The sequence below is a fragment of the Chroicocephalus ridibundus genome, chromosome 7 (genome assembly GCF_963924245.1).
Source record: "Chroicocephalus ridibundus chromosome 7, bChrRid1.1, whole genome shotgun sequence".
In the NCBI taxonomy this organism is placed as follows: domain Eukaryota; kingdom Metazoa; phylum Chordata; class Aves; order Charadriiformes; family Laridae; genus Chroicocephalus; species Chroicocephalus ridibundus.
This window is the reverse complement of record NC_086290.1, coordinates 1250113-1270496: the sequence shown is the minus strand read 5'-3', so window position 1 is coordinate 1270496 and position 20384 is coordinate 1250113. Positions and strand designations below refer to the sequence as shown.

Sequence of the window (20384 nt, the reverse complement as noted above, 5' to 3'; positions counted from 1 at the left end):
GCTCGGGCAGGGCTGGACGGCTGCTGGCTCCGTGTGCAGGTCACAGGAGGAGCCCAGCTGCCCTTTCAGCATGGGCAACCGCATTGATGCCAAGCTGGCTTGTCTCCAAACAGGAATGTGTGCACAGAATTCAAGCAACCTAAAAAAATGCCGATTTCCTAGTACAAAAAAAGAAAAAAATAAATAAATTCGATTTATGAAAGGATCGGCAGGACTTTAATCCTCCTTCCCCTACAGTACTGTGTGGGCAATGGGTGTCTACATGTTGGTGGCCACGCCAGCCCCTTCAGCCCTCTCATTCATACCGTCCACGTCCAGATCCATAGATGCTCTACTGCAAACAGCAGGAGGAGCAGCACAAGGGGTTAAAGCTGCGGGAGACCAGTGCAAAGCAACCTCACGGAAGGTGTGCTGACTACAGGTGCCATTACAGCAACCCAGAGCAACGCCGGCCTTGGCCTTGACCTCCTCTGACTCCATGGGCTCGGCCGTGCCTCGAGGCCATGGACATGTTTCTCTCACACGTTCATCTTTCCAATGTCTGAACCTTGTTTGAGTGGCAAACGGCCGTGTAGCTCTTACATCGCAGTTCTTCTTTCTTTTTTCTTTTTTTTAATTTGCTAGCAGTATTAATTACTGCTCCTCCAGTCCAGTCTGTATTGCCAGCTTGATTATTCTGGCTTACTTCAATTCACTGAAATGAATCATGCCACGGCACTTAAAAAGTCGCGAACACTCATCCTTTTTAGTGGTGTTAGGCTCCCGCCTCGCAAATGTAAACTGACACAAGGACTTTGCTTGCTGTGAAATGAGAAGACAAGGCCACCGCGATGGGAAGAGATGGCCAAAGCCTTTATCGCAGCTGACAAATCTCAACGCCATCTAAAATGGAGTTTCACCCGCAGCTTACATATAGATCCGCATTTAGCTTGACAGCCAAGTCTTTGGGAGACTCGGGGTTAAATAAAAAAGCACAGCCGTTTACATGAACCTTAAACAAACTTACAGCAGCATTTTTCTTTTAGCCGACTGACATTTTTCTTTATGTTTCGTCAGTCATATCTGAGCGATCAGACAGCCACTACACGTGGTACACCCACCAGGATTATTATCTAGACCAAAGGCCCAGAGCTCATTGTAGCAGGCATGTAATTCTTTACAATGTATGCCACGTTAACTGTGTTGGGTTATCTATTCAACAGCTGACTGAGCTGGGCTCTCAAGCTCTTCTCAACAACCATGTAAGAAGCGATGACAATTGTACTACTTCATAACGGCTGCATGCAACTCTGACACACACTTCACAGCAACCAGTCATCTATATAAACCAATTTCAAGAGCAAAATTGCATGGTGCCTCCACTCTGTTATAAACACAATGATATCCACTCAAAGCTGATAAATGCGCTGCATTTCTCCAGAGCTTTAAAGAACAACTTCCCCGCGCCTGCGAGCTCTCCGCGGCGGATTCGGGCTCTTTGCGCCCCGGCCGGTCCTTGGGAGATGCACAAAGAGCCGGCCAGGGCAGACCCGCGGCAAAAGGCCGTTCCCCCTCTTCAAAGACACTGTATCTGATGAGCCGCGAGAGAAAACAAGGTTACACGTAATTAAGGTTTTAAATACTTATCGACTCCTTAGCAATTTTCAAATTAATTACTGTATCTTTTCATAGGATTACATGCAATGTAATCCTTATTATGGAATAAAATATCTATAGCAACCACAAAGTCCTTGAAAAAAATACTTCAGCACCAAACACTCTAACAAAGGGGTAGATTAAAGACTGTCGAACAAATTAAAAACATCTTTACCGGCTATTATAGCTCCGTAAAATGGTGCTGTGGAAGCAGCCCACCTCGTGGGTGCAATGCTGGCTGCAGGCATCCCGGCAAAGCGTGAGGCTCTCCTTCTGAAAACACTGCGACTTCCCATCAACTGGAGGCGGCAGATGTTCCTTCTCAACTGCAGGCAGCGAGAGAGCCCCGCAGCTTTTGCCTCATGCACCGCGCACGTAATATACACCACATACCACATCACAACGAAAAGATGAAATATAGCTATAGGGATCTTTATTTAATGAACCCTGTCATTGAACACCAAAACAAATAGACATCCTGATAAAACACAAAAATCGTCATTTTTTTTAATTGGGATAAAGGAAAGGATCAACCCCTGTTTGTTTGCACTGTTCAATTAGACTACATGAGAGTTAAAACAGCAATCTAGAACAATCCATAGGTAATACTGTCTTTCTGGATACTGCAAAGTAATTTAAGTGTGTTAACATTTATGCACTGCTGCCACACTGCCATTTTTTTCAGTCTTGATCACTAAAAACACACACCAGCTGGGTCCATCCAAAGTACTTGGTGCTGACTCAACAGGACGTTTGAGGTGACTCAGGGCCGCGGTTGTCCCTCGGTGCTGGGATGCCGTGGGACAACATCCCACGTGGCACCGCGCTGCCCGCGGCGGCTTGGGAATGGTGTCAGGGTGGGAAACGTGCCCAGAGGACCTCCCGAGGTTAAGCAATGGCGGGGGGCAAAGTCCTGCATGGGGGTGCTGGGGCGATGGGTGGAAAGGAGTGGGGCGGGAGGGGCCACGCGAGGAAGACGTGGACGAGTCATGGAGAGCATCCCTGGGGATACCCAAAATACAACAGAACCAGGGCCCGGGCAACCAGCCCCGAGCTCCCCAGGTTGGCTGAGCTTTGAGCAGGGGGTTTGGCCAGACCCCCCCAGCTCCCAGCCAACGCCAGCGCACCGACGGACCCCACCGCCCTGACCCCCAGTCCCTCGCAGCCTGCTCTCCCCAGCGTGTCCAAAGAGCAGAGCTGGGCATATGAAACACGAGATACGTTTTGGCCTTATCTTGAGTCCTTGGTGGAGGAGGACGGTGACGCACGGGACCATGGGCACGGGCTGAAGGGCCAGATGGCTGCACAAAAGCACACCCCGGGGTCTTCTTGCGTCCTCCGCTCTTCACCCGACGGCAGCCTTCACAAGCTCTCGTTAGCTTTGCCTTGCCTTCGACATAAAGACACAGCTTTAAAAATAAAGTTCTGCACAAGAGGCGCGCCGTCCTGCACCGTCAGCTCCCAGCCTTAACTCAGCCCCCGACATCACAATTTATTTTGAAAGAAAGAGTTAATGACGATTCCTGTGGAAAGGCCTCCTAATCCCGAGCCCTCTGCGCAGCTATGACTAAGCACAGCGGCCAGAACAAGGCACCGGCTCAGAATTAACTTTGCTGCAGAGATCGGCCTGCAGTCCTCATTTTACTCTAATTTAACCTTTCCTAGTTAATTTATATCGGTTCAGCTTGCCAGCCTGTACCTGCCAAAGTGATCATCTTCCATCAAGTGTCTGGGCGTGGAAAGGGTTGCTCTCTGTCGTCTCCGTAACCAGTATACCTAATTAAAGTCCTTAAAAACCTTTAATATGACAAGACGAGACAGGAATAGGAAAGAAAAATAAGAGAGGATCTTTCAATTGCTTTAATCACGCCGGCTTTCGAACTCGTACCGAAACGCAGCGTGGGCTGAAACTTTCGGCAGTTTTCCCTTTCCCGCACAGCCCCGTCCCATTGCAGCCGCCTCCCCGGCGCTGGGTTAATGAGCACGGCTCTCGTGAGGGGAAGGGAAAGGGAAAGTAAATATATAAAGCGCTTGTAATAAATGATTAAATTGTCCTCCAGGCACATTTTGCATATGAATATAAAAGTTGTGATTAATAGGTTATCTAACACATTAACAAAGGCTTTAGCAAACACCGTCCAGCGTCACAGTCTTTGCCAGCCCTTTCGGTTTTAAATAGAGCTGGAGCAAACTGTTTGCTGGAGTCCCAAATTCTGGCCAACAAGGCCATCAAAGCCGGGGAGATTGCTGCTTTTTCACCCAGTAGGCTTTTTCTTCATTGTGAGCCTAAATGCCCCCACTAGGCTCACGATTAAGAGCGATTTAAAAAAAAAAACAAAAAAACCCAAAAAAACCCCACACACCAAAACAATATGTGGAAAACAATGTCCCGTGCCAGTGAGAAATGGGAATTGCTCCGTGCAGGGGACACAATGCTGCTGAAACAAAGGGGACATCTGGAGCGCGGCACCGCGCTCGGCGCGCAGCGGGCACCGCCTTCCCTCCCGCTCCTCGCTGCCGCGGAAGGAAGGGGAGCGCGCTCGAAAGGAGGGCCCTTTTCCCTTTGAATTGCAAAAATTCATGAATGAATTTCACGCCCACCCAAAGGCAGCAAAGCCCCAGCCTCCCCGGCCGCCACGAGGGCACCGTCCCCTCCCCGTCGCTGCCAGGGTGGTGGTCCCACCGCCGGCACCCCTGCTACGGGACGCGGGGGGCTCACACCCCCTCGGTGTGTTCCCCGACTCATCCATCCCTTGAGCAGCAGACAAGGGAAAGGAAAGGTCAGCGAAGCCTTTCCCCTACCATCCGCTCAAGCGCCACCAAGAAAACGAAGAGAACATTTGCTTTCGGACACAAAAAAAATCCTCCTGCGACAACAAATAATTCATATACATCCCATTTTTTCCTTGAACGCAGGTTTTTAATCCTCTCTTAAGCACTTTTTAAGTGCCCAATTTTTGTCTCATTTGAATTTAAATCAGCTTGTATGGAGAACTTGGAGAACTTTTTTTTTTAAGCAAGCTTGTTTGGCAGGCACATTTTCCCAAGATCACCCAGCTTTAATTTTAAATTTCAAAAGCCTTGCGTTTAATCCCTTGAGCTGGCCTGGTACCTTGCACCATCTGTTCTGGGGTTTTGTTATAACAGAGAGCACCTGCAGAGTTTTGCAACATTTCAAGCTGTCTGTGGACAGAAATCAAAATAATTATAATTTTCATAAACTAAAGACGGCGATTCAGACGCTGCAGCCCCACCTCACACCGATTTTTCACAACCAGTCTCTGCAACGGGAGCGTTTCTCATGCGTGTTCTGTTCTTTCTGCCACCGGACGGTCGATGGGCAGCCAGAAGGTCCGTGGCCACCAGGCACCACCTCACCCACCACCCTGCTCCCTGTCCCCAGCCAGCGCTGTCCCCGGGATGCTCTGCCAGCCCTCGGGCCGGGAGAAGCTCCACTTGATGCGACCACTGGTGGGACAGTCACAATAGAAGAAAATGGCTTTTTCACCAGCTAAACCGCTCATAGAGACAGTGACAATGGGATAGGGCCACACCTGCCCATACCTGTCCGTATCATAGAATCACAGAATCACAGACTGGTTTGGGCGGGAAGGGACCCTAAAGCCCACCCAGTGGCACCCCCTGCCCTGGGCAGGGACACCTCCCACCAGCCCAGGCTGCTCCAAGCCCCGTCCAACCTGGCCTTGAACCCCTCCAGGGATGGGGCAGCCACAGCTTCTCTGGGCACCCTGGGCCAGGGGCTCACCGCCCTCACAGCAAACAATTTCTGCCTCACATCTCATCTCAGTCTCCCCTCTTCCATTGTAAAACAATTCCACCTTGGGCATGTGTTCAAAAGACACCCCCACCACACGCTTAGGTGGGTATAAAGGATTTTCTGCCACCCTGGACAAACAAAAAACCTATTAGAAAGATGGTGTTTGTTTAGATGTCATTACCCAGAGCCCTTTATCACTGATAAACCCCTCCTTAGGACACGCCGGCTGATTTTGTATAGAGTATGTATATCTCCCCATAAGCACGGCGAACTTCCACCCCAAACCGTACGCAACCAAACGAGCGGTGGGTCCGCAGCATTAGCACAGTCCTCAGACTGATGCTGACCAGCATCTTATGAGAGTGGAAGGTGAGCCCCCATCAATGCCGGGCATGCCCCCCAAGAGCTCTGGCGCTTGTCCAGGTTTGAGGCGAGGTGTGAGCTCTTCATCCCTGCTTCCAAAGGGGGAAATCTCAGCCTGCACTGGGAGTCGTCTGCTGTTTGGGCCTTGCTAATCAGTGGATGAAAAAAAGAGTGGAAAATGGTTTAAAGAGCGTTGCAAACATTGTTGTCGCAAGGCTGACTCGGAAAAGTGGGTGCTTGCACGCGGTGCTGAGCAACGGTGAATCAAAGTGGCTCCAGCAGAGATGCCTTTAAAAAAACCCCAAACTCTGCCACGTATTTTAACTGATTGCTTAGCATTTCTGCTGGTTCCCCAGCAAAACCGCCCCTTCTCTCTTCCCCCGGTCCCGAAACTTCGAACAACCTGTTTCTCCAATCTGTCATGGCAGGCGGTGTGAGACCACCCCTCTGCCCCCCCCGACAGCCAGACACTGGCTTTTCCTTCTTGCTCACCCACCTGGCCCAAAAAACATCATTCGAAGGACAATTCCTCCGCTTGCACTAACGGCTGAAGCTTCTTCCCTTCTTGCAAGTGGGTTTGTTCAGGACGGGCGGGGGGGGCTGGTCCATCCCTTGCCCTGGTCCAGCTGTTTCACAGTGTCAGAGTCCCTGCACAGCCCTCGGCAGCCCTGGGCAATGCCCTGCCTGCTGGAATTTTAAAAATGAAGTAAAATAGAATAAAATAAAACAAAATAAAAACAAAACAAAACAAAACAAAAAACCCAAACAAAATAAAATAAACAAAAAACCAGACAAACAAACAAACAAAGAAAAACCCCCGAAGAAACAAAATAACACAACACCAAAAATTCTTGATGCTTCTGAAAACTCGGCCTAATTTTCCACAGAGCTGGCGAAGCAGGAGCGATCCACCCTGCGCGGTTCGCAGCTCCCCAGCAAGGGACCTGCTCGGTCTCCAGGGGGGAGCTCGGGCCCCGCCGCAGGAAACACCCCCCATTAGCCACTTCTCCTTTCCCAACAGAGTATTGACATCACCGGCGGCTGTGCCTGCGCCAGACACCGTTTGACAGGGCGGGCGAGGTGGGGATGTGAATGAAACCAAATGAAATCAAACAGGTACTTGGAGAGGCTGGTATTTTCTCGGGAATTGGAGTGTTCCCTCTTAGATCCAGGGTTACCTGGGCTTCAAACTGGAGAAAGCCAGGAACAGAAGATCCTGGGTTTCACCCCGGACCAGCCAGGAGCTGAGGTTGCCCCATGGCTACGGGATCCTCATAACCACGCTGCTGCCCACGTAACGCCGGGCAGGACGTGAGAGGGGACCACTGCAGAGCAAACCATAGAAAAACCAACCCCAGGCTGCTTGAATAAAGGAAACCACCGAGAGACCGGAACACCAGGAGACGCTGGAGCCGAGGCAACCGCGGGAAAGGTGGGTGAGGACTCCCTGGGTCAGGCTGAGGTGGGACTGAGCCCTGTGCTGGCATCCAGTGGCACCCGCGGTTGGAAAGCAGAGGTTAAGCAGACTAAGGATCGCCTCGGCAACGCACCCGACAGGGGAGATGGACACGGAAAGGCTTCTGCAAAATTAAACCCAGCACCATGCTGTGATGGGACGATGCTTCACCAAGAGCCCGGAGAGACGATGTCCTAACCCACGCCTTCTCCTCCGCCACTTTCCCACCAGCTGACAAGGAGACCTGTACTGTCCACGGGTACCCCCAAAATTATCTCAAATTCTCCAGGAACCAAACTAGCTTCCTAAAAGCGACCTTGTAAACAGCTCTCAATACACGTGAACTAAAGCGTATTAGTAATGTTTAGCTTCTAACTCCTGGTGAAAAGGCAAATTAAACAAAGCCCAAACCTTCTGTCCGAGAACCCAGCAATATTTTAAAGCTGCTAGCAATTTTGCAGTTACCTGCTACGGAGTTGACACTTCACCTTTCATTTTTATGCCCCCAGAAAATAAACCACTATTTTCCTTATTACACTTTCGTTCCTTGATTCCCACCTTCATCTCTGAATAGAAGGAATTCCGCAACTCTGAAGACTAAAATCTGTGAATTAACGTGTTTTTTCAACTCCCTAAGCTTATGGTGCACATAAGTGGAGTTTTAATATTTTTTAAATCAATCACCAAATATTGAAAAATAAAAAAAATATTAAAAAGAACAAAGAATCTCATTTTTCTATTTCCATGAAAGAGACTAAATGTTGTATTATCCCTCTTGCGATTTTGTCGTTTTTTATAGTCACATTGGGGAACATTAGGAAATATAACCAAATAGGATTACGATATCAAATGTTGGGGGAGATTTATGCATTTTATCTATTTTGCAATGAGCTAGAAACGATGAGGGGCTAATGGAAACTGTAGACCCCAAATTTATAACAGCTTCTTCAAAGGGAAATTCTTTTGCGACGTGGATCTTATTTGTGTGGGAAAACCCAATTACTCTCGGGTTCTTGTACCTCACTATTTTCTTTTATGATGCTTTTTGCTATAAGTGCTTATTATGATTCGATAACCCAGTTACAAATAAACTGTGACCTTCCGCTCTTATCTCCAAATTCACAGCTTTCCAATTTGTCACAGTTAGTCGAGAACTTGACTTCTTATTAATTACTACCACGGGGTCCTAGAGGGAGTTGCGGAGCCACAGCATCATCTCCGCTCCCGTGAGGTATCATCGGGGAAGATCTCGGGAATCCAAAGCTTTGCAGAGGCAGCTGGCTTCTTACTGGGGGAAAACAAAAAACAAAACCCGAGAACCAAACAGAAATGGAAAAAAAAAAAACCCCAGCCACCCCCAAAAAAACCAAACCAAAGCCCAAACGAAAAACCCCCAAAAGTTCAGAAAAACCAAAATATTTTGGACACGTATCCTGAATAGATTCGAACAGCAATTTGTCTGCCTGTGACTGTGCCTAAAAGGTGGTGAAAAGGGTATCTCACTCACACATTTAGCGCTGAAGTTATGCTGACTTTCCAAAAGCGTAGACTGTGCTTTAATATATAAAATTTTGCTATGCTGTAACTGCAGACTCTTAAAAAAAATCCCACTCCTGTTTGCAAGCAGCCTGCCTCACTCACTGCGCACAGAGAGAGCAGCGAATGTACTAATTCTGGAAACCACCATCGGTGCGGTGCTCCCCAGGCTCCCTGCAGGCCAGCCGGGAGAGGCTCCAATCCCACGAGCGAGGGTCAGGTGGGGAGACAGAGAAGCAGCTCCACAGACCGTGGATATTTCTGTACTCACGGCATCCGAAGTTTTGCCGTTCCTACCAGCCAGAGGAGCGCTGCCCAGCGAGGTTCGGGGAGGAGCAGATCTCAGATTTCTCACGTTTTGGGTACAACGTTGGCCCTGCTGAAGTGACGGAGTCCACCCTCTTCCCAGGGCACTTCCATCCTTTGTGTTCGCGGGGAAGGCGACGCTCCCGCACCGACAAGAAAAGCTTCTCGTGACCTTTTCCTCCTGCTCAGGAACCTGCTGCAGATGCCCTGACCCGCTTTGAAGCCTTCCAGGGCTGGAACAGGCAGGAGGCTCCGGGACAGGTCCTATGGGGAGCAGGGACCCAAAGAAATTCGGGCTGAATTAGACATTTACTTACAGCTGTTTGACAAAAAAAAAAAAAAACAAACCAAAAAAAACCCCGAAACCACCAATTCAAGCAATGTAAAAATTACTTAAAGCCTTCTAATTACAAAGCCTTGGCAAGGAAACCCATATGATTATTCCTAACAGCCATTAATTATCAGCAGCATTTCTACAGTTAAGTGAGCGACGATAAATACTCAACTCCCGCCTAACGTGACTTACTAAGCCCCAATTTCAAAGTTAAACAAATAAAATCTGATTTGAAAAGTACACTGTGAAATATTTTACCCATGAACCGCTGCTAATATGATTCAACTATCCAATTTGAGCACCCGGTATTTGGACTATATCCAGCGCACTCGAAGAATAATACTCGGCATCAATTAATGACCGGTTCTCATCCTGAACTTATAATAGGCATTTGTGATGTCTAAAACACGCTCTCACTGCGCTCTGAATGATAGATGCACTCGAAGCCACGCTAGGTGAAGGTAGCCGCTTCATTTTGGTGATTTTTTTAATACTCTAATTAATGTCATCAACAAAACTATATCGATTTGGTAAGCTGTTTTTTAATGAATTATCACAGCCGAAGCTTGTGGCTTTTAAAAAAAAATCTTTGCTACTGTGTGCAGGAAGGCTTTGCCTTGAAAGAAAAAAAAAAAGAAAAAAAGAAAAGAAAATAGAAAGAAAAAAGAATGTTTCAATCAGTTCTAATGCTACCAAAATCCATAGTACTTAATTTATCGAATCTCCTGTTAGTGAATGAACAAAGGTAAAAATAACAGGCTAGTTATAAACTAGTACTATGATGATGACATTGTGAATTATTTAAAAAGGGCATATTCAGTGTGACCATAGAGCCATCAATCATAATAGACATTGATGAGAAAAAGAGGTTTCAGTCACTTCCTATCTGCCAGGAGAACAATTCTATCTCGCAGGTAGCTGTGAAGTGCCGCTGACCCGATGTCACTCGCATTGTTGCTCTACCCTTTGAACGGGGAGAGCAGATTCTCTCAATATTAGAATCGAATGAGTAAATAAATTCTCAGTTCACCGCCACACTCCTTCAGAGTGCACACTTCAATTTGTCTAACAATGGGGAGGACAGAAAAGCAGAAATCTCTTAAAGCAGGGATGAATTTTTTATGGATGCTCAAATCCAGCTGCAAAGAATGGGGTTTTAAATGGTAGCAGCGCTGCTTTTAGCAGGAGCCCCCAGAGACAAAGTCTTCGGGCAGGGTTTTGTGTTGCATTCAGCCCCTCGCTCTCCCTCTTCCACCAAGCGGCTCCGCGGTGGCGCCCACGGAGAAAACACCCCCCTCACCTCCCATCGCTTCCCAACTCTTAAGTTTCATAAACAGCCAGCGAGAAACCTGTCTTGGCCAACCCGGCTACTCCCGTGGCTTTAAAAAGAAGCAAACACTGCATCTGGAGAGAGGACTTGAGTAAGGAGGGAGAGAAAAAAGCACTCCAGCTTTTAATTTGAGCTGGATTAATCTAGGAGAGACTCTTTCACCTGATGCCCCACATAATTATACCCTAAACTTTCACTCAGATCACGTGTTTCATCATTGTTGGTTACTCTAATTAGCCCACGGATTCCTGCAGCTGCAAAGACGACACAGAAGGAGGAGTAAATTGCGCACAGCTCCCGCTTTCACAACAAACGCTGCCCCCGGCCCGCGAGCCCCCGGCCACGCTCTGCCGAATTCCGCCTGCCTCCATCGCTGAGCGTCGGCGCCCACGATGTGGGATTGCAGGGATGGAGGGATGCGGGATCGCGGGAATACAGGGATGCAGGGGATTGGGGATGCAGAGATGTGGGATTGTGGGGATACAGGGATGTGAGATTGCAGGGATGCGGGATCGCAGGGATGTGAGATTGTGGGGATGGGGGGACAGAGGAACGTGGGAGCGCGGGGATGCAGGGATGGGGAATTGCAGGGATGGGGAATTGCAGGGATGGGGAATTGCAGGGATGCTGCCCTGCCTAGCCCAGCCCCTGCCTGCAGCACGGTCCCCAGCGCTTCTCCCACTCCTCATCTTCATCCCCCCCGGCACCAGCAGCGCATCCCGGGAGCCTGTTCGTCTCTGCGTAACCTCGCACCGCTCCAAAACTGTACATTGCCACTTAATTGTTACTAACAGGTAAATCAAAGGTAAAAGAGAACTAATTAATTTTCCGGCTCGGTTTTATTTTACTGTTACTGTTTTGAGAAAATATAACTAAACCCCATTAGTGTTAAGGTAAGACCATGAAACAACATAATATAATGCAAGAAAGACATTTAATAGCGTAGAGGAATGTTAAATTACTAATTAACTCCAAGTTACTGTATAAAAAAGCATAGTAATTTACAGGATTATTGCAATATGCAGCTTAGATTGCCACAAGGGTCAGCTAGGGAGCATTTCCTTCTATTTCTTTCAGTGTGGCGGTTATTGTAAAATTCTTCTCACATTAAAATGTACTGTCCTTACCCACAGTTCATTGCTGCTAATTAGCAGCAGTTGAGATCTCCCTAGCAGTCATTTTTTTTCCTATGTGAAGCTGCCAAATGTTACCAACTGCTCAAGATGCTCCGCGCGCCGAGTGTCCGGCTGCCCGCCCCGCTCCCCGGCACCGCCGCGCTCCGGGGCGGGTTCAGCGCCCGCCCAAGAAAACACTAATCAAATTATTTGTCCTGCTCTTTGTTATATCAAGGCAGGTTAGCAGAAACCTTCTGGCGCCTTTGGCTGAGCTACAGAACTTAGAAACGTCTATTTTTTTTTTTCCTCCTCTTTTTTCCTAAACATCCAATATACTGCTCAAACGCCTGAAACTGGAAGCTCTCCAATACGTATTTTTTTTTTTTTTGGTTCAAAAGCAAGCATTTCCGCATTCTATTTAAACTTTTATTTAAACAAGAAAGCAAGAAAAGGCATCTTTTAGTTTTTACCTAAATATATAAGAAGAATGCCATAACTTTGATTAATAATTGATTAAATAAACCATCCACACATCAAAGGCAGGAAGAAGAGCTGTTCCACAGAAAGGCTAGACTATCAAATAGCACTTTGTTGTCTTAAACACTGCTCAGATCTGCAGCATTACATAGCTCGTTGCACATTAATGTTTGAGGTTATAAATGGCACTGTTTTCCAAAGCATTTATTATTATTATTATTATTATTATTATTATTATTATTCTAAAGAGCAAAAGAATCTAGCTCTTTTTTTTTTTCCTAATTAAACACTAGCAGTTCGAAAACATAGAAATTTGGACGAGAATCGTACAGCCTCATCTTTTCCTCTCTCCTTTGTTGGCTTTATGACTAATTTATGTTTAACCTTCTTGAGAATCCATGGTCGCAATACACTTTCTAAAAAAATTCAAAGCAACTTTCGCTGGTGTCCAATAGCAGGGCAAAAGGTCTCGGGAGCTGTGAAATGGCTCGGAATTGAAAGAGGTGGCACGATCTTCTTCACCTCCTCTTCACAGGAGTAAGAGCAATCAGGAAACAACTACTAATTGCTTCATCAAAATTAAGCTTCTCCATCTTCATACCAATTATTTCACCATTGCCGTTTAGAGTTTCATGTGCCTACCATCCACATGGAGAAAAAAAAGAAAAGAAAAAAAATCAAACCTCTGAATTGGAGTGCATTTCCCAGACTGGCTTAATGAAAGCGGGATTTGGATTCCAGGTTCCCTCTCTTCTATCTGACGATATTCCTTTTTTAGATTCCCAAAGTTGGTAGAAACATAAAGCACCTGAATTTACTTGTACTTCATTTACACATGAGAAAGGATTGTAAAATTTACTTACGACACGAGTGAAAAATTCATTGTGCTGACAAGAATAAATCCATTCAGTCAATGATCAAAACAGTAGCCCAAGGGTAACAAAGAACAAGTGTCAACCACATTTGCTCTGAAGTTCCACAAAAATCCCCCCTGGGAGTTCCAATCACGATGCTCTATATCTATATTTATATAAGAATTTATTTTTTTTTTTTAAAAAAGAAGGGAGTATAAAGGGCAAAAGGATCAAATTTTGAGGATCTTAGTTGGATCAAGAACTTTTTAACTGGTTTAATTTTTCCTTCAAAGTACGATGGCCACAGTATTTCAAAACCAAGCGCATTACTCGGAGCTCAAAGATACCTTTTTTTCTCTGTGGTACGCAGGGATCTGCACCTAATGCCTATTAACGCGTACGTGTGCGTATACGTATATAAAATATATGTTGGGTATCCATGCTGTAATTTAGGTGATATTCCTCGAATGCTGTTTCTTTTTGGTAGCGAAATGCTCTTAATGCTCCGTAAGAGGTTACAAGCGTATTCCTGCACCTCACGAAGAGAGCTAAAGACAAAGGGCTACGGCCAACGTCCCCGACGAGCGGCACTTCTTTCCCTGAGCCCGGCCAGCGGCTCGCCGCTTCCCAAAGCGCTTAAATAGCTTTAACACCCAGCATATGCTTAAACACATTTCTAGCTGACAAAAATAGAGGCGAGCGCCCAAGTGAAGCCAGGGAATGACGGGCGGGGGATGGAAGTCAGGGCCAGGTTTCTGCTGCTCCGGGTTTTGGTGGGTTTGGGGGTTTTTCCTACACTTTATTGTGCTCCCTGTGTTTCTCCCAATGCTCTGACTCTGTCCACTAACTCCTACAGCGTTGGCTTCGCCCCATTCTTTTGCTAATATCTTGGCAAAAAACAGAGCATGAGACAAGCGACGGGAGCACAACTCAAAAATATTCTGATATATTTTTAATATAAGCATTATATTTGCGTGTCAATAGGGAAGTTTAAATGCATAAGGGCAGAACAGGCGACTCTCCTCTGTGAGACTCCAAAAATTCCTGGATGCAGCTGATAATCTTTGATTATTTTTCCAAAAATGAGATTTTTTCACCCTATCTAGCTAGCAGATACAGCCAATGACAAGCCTATTTCCATACTGGCAAGGTTTCATATTACTTTGAATTATTAAATCCAACCCACGGTTACAGATACTGTATGTGCTCATGGAGAGAAAGTACACATACACTCACGCACAAACTTTACATGAAGATTGAAAAGCAAGGCAGGAGAATAAATAGACCAGTGGGGCAAAATAAAATATTTAGTACCTACTTTTCATTTATAGGTAGTACAATAGGTCACAGTTCTCCACTTTTTCCGCACTTAAAAATAAAACCGTTTCAAAAGACACCGATACAGTGGTTCCTAGAACTTTGTGAGGTTTTATATATTTCTTCATATTTATGGACTTGGATTGTGCCAAAGCACCCTATAGGTGCTGTCACCATGGTGGGGAGAGCCAGAAAATACAGAAAACAATCAATTAAATGCGCTTTTTTAAGACTTTTTCTTTCTTTAAGCCCCGCCTACATTTCATAACTGGAAATCCTGAATTCCCACAGATTTTCAACCACCCAGCTGGGATCCATCCCTCCATCCCCTCCGAGGGGGGTGCACCCCGCAGGCTGGGGGGCAGCAGCGGTGGCCCATCCCGGATCTCTCCCTGCCACCGCGCATGGCAGGACCCGTCCCCGCAGCCGTGCCCCCACCGAGCATCCTCACCCGCGGCTCCCCCGGTGCTGGCGCGGAGCGGGGCGAGATGCACGCTGAGCCGGGCACCCGCCGTTAATTGAAGTGGCAGAGACGTCACCGTCCATCTATAGCATCCTCTCCTCGCCACGGCAGCCCCCGCACAGATAACTCCGAAAATAATCACGCTGATGCCGCATACTGTTACCAGTCAATTAGATCTGGCGATTCCAGCCCAAGAGGCTGGTAAACAACCTCAGGAAAACACCTAGGACCAGAACGCTTATCTGCTCCTACACATTCAGAGCGATTTTCCAGTTCCCACATGGAAAAGCGATAAAGTTTAAAGACGACGACAGCGAGTTTCCGGAGTGGTTCTGTACGAGCAGCGTTGTTATTCAGAACACTCATCATTAACGTTAGCATCTCGTAGCGGGGAAGCAAATCAAGTGCCGCCCCCCCAAAAGTGGTGACCCTGCCTGCGCCCCCGTGGAAGGCAGGAATCCTGCCCACAGCCTGGCGGGAGCTGCTGGAAAGATTCTCTGGTCAACGCAGGCCTGATTAAACAGCACCTGCCAGAATTCAGCACGCGACAGTGCAGAAATTACCCAAAGAAAGGAGAAGTCAGCAAAGGCCGTAAAAGTAATGCTAGCACAACTGGCAGCAATATACAGAAGCAATATAAACAATGCAAGAATTTTCTTGTTAAGTTCTTTCCTACTAAAACGCTGGATTCAAACAATACCGAGAACTTCAAAGCATCAATTTCTGTATTTCATTCACTGAATTTGACTCGGTTTGTTTAAAACGTACTTACTCTGAAATGGACTTGTACGTAAGGCATCACCGGGAGCAAAACCTTTCCTTCTGGTAGTGACAATTCTGTAAAGAAAATTCTTCCAATTGCAAAAAAACTCCTCGTGAAGGCGAGGCCTGTGTGTTGTGGGAAGGGATCATCTAACCCAATGCGCAACCTGTTACACTGATTTTTAAAAAGGTTCAAATACACACGTACAACCTCAGTAACTTACAGCTTACGGTGCACTTTTACTAAAAGGAAAAAAAAAAAAAAACAAAACATTTTTGGAAGTTTTAAATATTTAATTTCCTGACTGTGGATTCCTCATGCACGTGACTCAGTTCCTGAGGTTCGTCATTCCGTGAACATGGAGATCTACACTTGCAGGAACCACGCTCCCAGCCCTCGGGAAACCGGGCCAAGGCAGGTAAATGAGCTAAGCCAGGGTTATGTAGGAATTACACCGTTACATGTCTCGCATTAAATGAAAGAATACGATCAATTACATTTTAAACAAACAACCTGTTATGTCTTAGGAAAGTTGAAAAATTAAATTTGTTGTTTGATTCGAACATACTGAGATGTTATTAGCCCTTAAAAATTAATTTCTTGTATTGTATGATTTAAGTCGGCTGAAAACACACACGAATCATGAAGTTTGGGAGGATACTGATCTCAAACTCCAACAAGCAGCTGGTACGTTCTGGTAGCTGAAGGATTTTAATTTCACTGTTGAATCAGAGAAGGCAACGTCTGCACTAGTCTCACTGCTAATTAGCGCACTACTTGATCTGCTCCAGCTAGACCAGGACAACATATTTTTTGGGTTGCCTGGGTTGTTTGTATCTCAGAAATTATCCTCACTGATTTTTTATAATTATTTGAGCCCAGCGCCTTTGCCTCTCGAAATCCTAATTGCTGCTGCCGACTTAGTAGAGAACCAAGTTAACTTCATTACAGCGTCACAACCACGAACGACCCCTGTTTCTTTCTTCTGTCCGTGCTCAAGGGCTATCGGTCACGTCTGTCCCCTCTGCTCTTCCGTGGAAAGTCACGGCAACTCTCACTAACGGTTTCAGTGATTTATGCTTTGAGCTTCAATGAGTTTTTGCTTTGATGCTCTGAGATGCCACCGTAACACTTACCACCATCACCCACTGCTTCATGCAGAACCTGCTACTTGGTTAGAAACTTCAGTATCCCGACTCAGGCCAAATTTCTTTTTGATTCTAAATTTCTCCTATGCGTAGTTAATATCCTCCTCTCTCCTTCCTTCCTTCCTTCCTCCCTCCTTCCTTCCTTCCTCCCTCCCCTATAAAGGTTTCAAATAAAGGGTTTTTCTCACGCCGTGCCTCAAGATACGGTCTTTTTGGTCCTTGCTGTCTTCATAAATCATTATTTACTAATGAATTGCTAGCTCGTTCTCTATACTGATGGTATATTTCAATATTCAGCATTACTTTCCTTTCAGCTTGGCTTCACTGTTCTTATCAACTTGCATGGGAGATGCTCAAATGAAATATATTTTAGATTTTTACCAACTATTGTAGCCACTCTGTGCTTGAATGTGGCCTTGGGGCACGTCTCGGATGTAGTGCGGTCCTTTTTATTAGATCTCTCTTTTTTTGCATTGTGTAAAATGGAGATTCCAGTATTTTTAGCAGTGTTGCTCTTTAAAAACTGAGGAGAGGGAGGTCTTTATCGATGCATGTAGAAGACGATTATTACCTTCTTGAGTAATGATATCAATATGTCTGAATGTCTCTATCTAATGGTACTCCAAAACCATGTAGACATTTTTGCTGACATATTAGTTTTAGCAGTGCTATATAAAAATTATCTAACCACAGCCAAATATTAGGCCTTTCAAACCCATTCTGGATCAGAGTGTGATATACACACATATCCCTCATTATTGTTAATGAGGCCTCCTCCATAACACTAACTATACGGATGTTTAAAATCATTAAAATTTTAAACTACCATACCCCAACTCTTTAAGATTACGCTTTTCCTCTGATGAAAAGATACATGGCACATAGGCATTACTTGGTGAAGCGGTTTCTAGCTAAGCTTTCACCCGAAATCCCCACAGGCGCAGAATATGCCCTACTTCTCCTGACCCTCCTCGCGTGCTTTGTCACCAGCACCACCAGCCTCGGGTTCAGCTCCTGACGCTTTATTTCTCTGCCAATGCTCTCCTCAGTTCGCAGACGCACGTATCTCATCCTAACTTTCCTTGCCGTCTCACAAGCAACCTCCAGAGCTGCTGCCCTGCAAAAGCTGGCGGAAGCACTGGTGATGAACAGCAGTAGCTGCACCATGGAGTGGAAACCTCCTCCCAGGGGAGGACCACTTCAGGGCTTCATGAAGCCCCAAATACGGCTCCTTTTACACCCAGCCAGACAGTGCCAGAAGCTGTAATGAATTGTCCTGCACCACTCAGACCTCCACGGTGTTACTGAGGCTCCTGCTGAAGACCATATCCCTCAGGGACCTTCCTGAAGAGAGGGAAATGTCTGCCAACCACCGCTTGCTCCTTTCCCATCCCTTGCTCTGGCAGCACTCGTGCTCTGTTGACCAAACCCAAGCACCTACAGCAAGGTCTCACCTCTCCCTGAACCGTGGATACCCCAGGAGCCAGCAGCTCCTACTCAAAGCTGGTGTCTTAAACGCTCAAATGGACAATTCATGCCTATTTTGCAGATCCAGCCCCAGAGTAGCTAATTTTGGTCTTTTCTTGTCAAACCTTCTGCCTTGCACGGGGACTGGCCAGGCAGTTCCAGTGAAGCCTCGCTGTCCCCAGGCCGTGGCCTGTGCCAGGAGGGCAGCCCCAGCTCGCTCCCCTCTTTCCTGGTGGGGCAGGGCCCCAGTGAGGTGTCTGCTCTGGGAGCACAGGGCACCACCCCCACCTCATCCCACGCCTGGGCAGCGACGCTGCAGCCCCGCTGGAGCTCCCCGTCCAGGCGCCTTCCCTACCTCGGTGTGGGACTGAAATTATTTTGGTTTATTCTACCTGCGACACCCAGCTCACGCTCTGGAACCTTTTCTAACTCCTTTCTGCCAAATAACATTTTTTTGTGTGTGCGTAATGGATTTTAACCGTTACATTTTAACTCTTGGTTCTCCACGAGAAACTTGATAAATGCAGTGCTTTGAATTTATTATTCGAAACAGGAGAGTGGGGAAGGAGCTGGACGTTTTTTACCCCATTTTGGCTGTGATTGGAAGTTTCTCCGCTCCGGGAAACTCCTCCTAAATTTCCAGTAAAACCCACACCCGCGGTACAAGCCCAGGTAAATTTGCAGCCCAGCAGCGATCCCACGGAGCAGGCGGTGGCCCCGAAATGCCTCCAGGAGGGGGCTGACCCCCTCAGCCCTAAGCACCGGTGCAGATTCTCCTTCCTTCCCCCCCACCCCCGATGTTATTGCATTTTCTGCATTGTGGCGCAAACAGGCAAATCTTGCAACTTCCTTCTGCTTAGTTTCATAAATAGAAGGAAAAGGGAAAAAAAAAGAAAAAGGGAAGTGGAAAAAAAACCCCAGAAACCCCCCAGAGCCCACTCCCCCCGCCGTGTCTCCGTGTGCCTCAGCTGCACATCATACATGCGGAACATTGAACCATCCTCTTAAATATTATGACATGGAGAAAATCACATTGTGCTTTAACCTATCAACAAAGGAGCAAAGCAATTACAGAGCTAAACACAGTCGAGGAAGACCCAATAAAGAGAAATCCAAGAAAATTTGGTGAAAATTCTTAAGGGGCCTTACAATGTTTAATCATGCTTCAGGCCTAAATTAATATTCTGCTTCTAATTCAAAAGACTGAACCACAAAGGTACATCTTTTGGGTATTTTTAATAACCATAGTACAACACTCTGTGAATTAGCAGCTGGTCTGACTGGTATTTTACTTTTTCTTTGCTTACTCAAGTAAAGCAGTTAATATTAGTATAATCATCAAACTAACATTAGTCAGACAGAAGGACAGATTTTTTCTGTATTGTAATGCAGAATATAAAAAAAAAATTAAACCAAGATTTAGAAATTCCTTTGTGTATTAGTTTAAATAATTTTTCTTATGCAGTTTCAATAAAACAAAAAATTCTTTGTTATATTCACCCATTTTATAAAACAAACAATAGATTAAAGAGTACATAAACACATGGAAGACGGTAACCTGACACACAGCAGGTGAGAACAAAGAGCCCATCACGTGCTACTACCTACCACTATCCAAGTGATATGAAAAATAGTTATGGAAATAAATCCATCCTGTTCAAAACTGGCAGAAAAATACAATCCGCTAAGCTGAAAGTGCTGGTTAGTAGATTTACTTCTGTTTTTTAAAATAGAGGTAAACCGCTTCAGCCCCAGGTATTTGCAAATGTGGCACCGGATCAGATGCCTGGTTTCGCGTCTGGTTCGTGGAATAACCCATCCGGCTAATATTTATCTGCCCAAGTTTTAGATGGACTTTGAATAATTGTATACGGTTGTCAAGAAGAATGACAATTTTCCTTTAAATAAATAAGGAATAGAAATTGGAAAGCTCAAAAATGTTAAACAAAAGTACATGGCAACTCTCTAATTTGTTATCATTGCTCTGCCGTTGAAGGCTACCTCAGGACGTGAAATAGCGCTCGCACGCGGAGCTGGCCTCC

The 20384-nt window shown here is 46.2% G+C and overlaps 2 long non-coding RNA genes across 2 annotated transcripts in view; both read right to left on the bottom strand.

The window, feature by feature from the left end:
• Positions 1–2122: 2122 nt before the first annotated feature.
• LOC134518619 (uncharacterized) lies at positions 2123–6371 on the bottom strand. The gene is made up of 3 exons (XR_010072020.1): positions 6273–6371; positions 3335–3432; positions 2123–3025 (listed from the first exon to the last, which is right to left on the bottom strand). It is a non-coding gene; the product is annotated as an uncharacterized LOC134518619 (long non-coding RNA).
• A 2217-nt stretch (positions 6372–8588) lies between these two features.
• Positions 8589–20384, bottom strand: part of LOC134518617 (uncharacterized) — a 105739-nt gene continuing 93943 nt past the window's right edge. The window contains exon 3 of the long non-coding RNA XR_010072019.1: positions 8589–9338. This is a non-coding gene — a long non-coding RNA (uncharacterized LOC134518617). The remainder of the gene's footprint in view (positions 9339–20384) is intronic.